The following is a 2430-nucleotide window of genomic DNA, read 5'->3' as shown; positions in this document are numbered from 1 at the left end:
GAGCTCTTGTTTGTCCTTATTCCCACGTATGAGCATGTTTTACATAGTCGATACTTCACTGCGTCCAATAAGAGGACAGTTTCACTTCCTGGTTAAGATAACATGGAAATAGGAGGATTTCACTTTAAATGGCAGCAAACACATCGTCCTGCCACAGTTAGAGAAACATGTAAAGGAATGACAGCGTAGAAAGGTTGCCAGATTCACCAAAAGCAGCATTTTCTCATGCTATTTTCACCCCCCAAAAAGGAAATAACCCTGAAGCAGCTCGTGTTAAGTGTCGTCTTCACATACCAACTGGAACATTACTATGCAATTATCAAAATTAGCAAATCACAAAGACTTGACCCAGCTTGGTGCTCTGCATTAGAAGCTAAAAGTACCTAGCAAGAAGAAAAACAATAGAAAACCAATCAAATAAAATAAATGTGGTACTCTACTGTGGTCTAAAACATGCCCAGTTTCATTTGTTGACAATGCAATGCTAAGGCTATCACCAAGAGGTTAGCTGTGCCTCTTAGCATGCGGTTAGCACTATATGGAGTACTGCCATGTCTTTCTAAAGTAAGACTAGCTTTATCAAGCTGCTTCAACGAGCAAACACTTTAGCTGGAACACAACCTGTAAAACTTGAACAAGAACAACTGCCAACACCGCAAATCAGGAAATTAGCTACTCTCACAGTGGCTAAGGCTAGCTGCTAGCTTAGAAGGCAGCCACAGATTAGCTCAACACAGAGTCTGGAACACAAGAATTAACAAGGCTGCTCAGCTGACGTATCATTTCCAACGAATCTTTTCATCCGAAATCTTTTCAAGAAGTGTTTTTCTAAGAAGTGGTTTCTTAACCTACAGGGGCGGATCCAGATTTATTTTAGAGGGGGGCACAGGGGGTACAACCAGGCGTGAACTAACCGTGACGTCACCCGTTGGTTTCAAGGCCGAGAAAATGAAGCCCGGATTTTGCTACTTCCTGGTCGCCATTTTGGATTTTTTTGGAGCCAGTGACGTAAAAAGCGTCATCAAACAGGCTGGACCGGAGAGCAACTAGGGGCAGGACCAGTCTATGGGACTGTCAATCAAGTATAGCCACGCCCCCTGGCTTTGCCAAATTTAACGATTTATTTAAAATTCAGTATTGATTTATTTTAAGATCGGCCACCTGAGCTCTCATTTTGACCATGAAAACTAACGGGAAAAAAATCCTGAGCTGTAGAAAATCAGTCTATCAAATTTTATTTTTTCCGGTGATGAATTGGGGTCTATGGAGCAAAAGCTTTTTGGAGCCAACCCTAGCGGACGGCGTGATATTGCAAGTTTTTGACACTTCCGGGTGGGCTTCATTTTTTGGAGCCAGATGCTACGTCCATCTTTTTATACAGTCTATGGGTACAACAGATATTTTGGGGGGGAAAATGAAAGCGACCGACCTCTCACTTTTACAAAGTATTTTTCTTTTTTTCTTTTTTGGCTCTTTAACCCAATAGGAAAGCTGTATATGACCTTTTAATTTTGGACTGTTAACATTCAAATTATGATGGACTTGTTTCCTTGTTTATGTGAATTAAAGCATCATCAGCTGCAGCATCTGTCTGTTATTTAATACTAGTAAGCTCAATGACAGACTCCTGAGGGCAGTTAAGGGACAAATGTTGTGTAAGAACAGCACTATATACAACCCTGTCAATTTCCACTTCTTAGAATGTTTACTGACAATTATCACACCTAAAATAAGAAAAAATATTCTGTACTTTTAGCAGCTAGTTCTCAGCTGTAAACCATAAACATCATAGGGTTCTGTATACTAATCAGTCTCAATCAAAATGAGTACGATCCAATATACAGTGAACAACAACAATCTGTACCTTTGATCTGTGGTAAAATAATCTGAAATGTTCTGTGCAGGAATGTAAATTTTAAAATACAATAAAATACAGTAAGTATCACTCTGTACATTTAACAGTAAACCTGAGAACAATAATAAACAGGAACAATACTCCATATTCTTAAGTCATTTAGTAGTGCACAGCTCAGCAAACATCATAATGTTCTGCATAGAAATCACAAAAAGCTGCTCTCAGTAATCTTTCCCAGTGAGCAGATGTTCTTGTGTTGCAGGTCCATGGTCCAGACGTGGTCATTGAACAGGTCGGGGGGGTCTGGCACCATGGACTTCCTAGAACACCTCCTCTTTTGCATTCTTCATATGGGATGGAAATAAAGTAACGTTGGTTTAGCACGTCCATCAAAGGTCTCTAGGTGTGAAGCAGGAAGCCCTCCACAGTGAGGATGTGAGGCTCCTCCTCCTCCTCCTTCTTGTGATCAGACTTCAGAACCATCTCTGTGTCCAGGGTGTTATTAACACAATGAAACTTCTCAAACTTCACCGGGTTCTCCAGCCATGCGTAGATCCTCCTCATCATGGCGTCCA

Source organism: Acanthochromis polyacanthus, chromosome 18 (genome assembly GCF_021347895.1).
Source record: "Acanthochromis polyacanthus isolate Apoly-LR-REF ecotype Palm Island chromosome 18, KAUST_Apoly_ChrSc, whole genome shotgun sequence".
In the NCBI taxonomy this organism is placed as follows: Eukaryota; Metazoa; Chordata; class Actinopteri; family Pomacentridae; genus Acanthochromis; species Acanthochromis polyacanthus.
Note: the sequence above shows the minus strand (reverse complement) of the source record.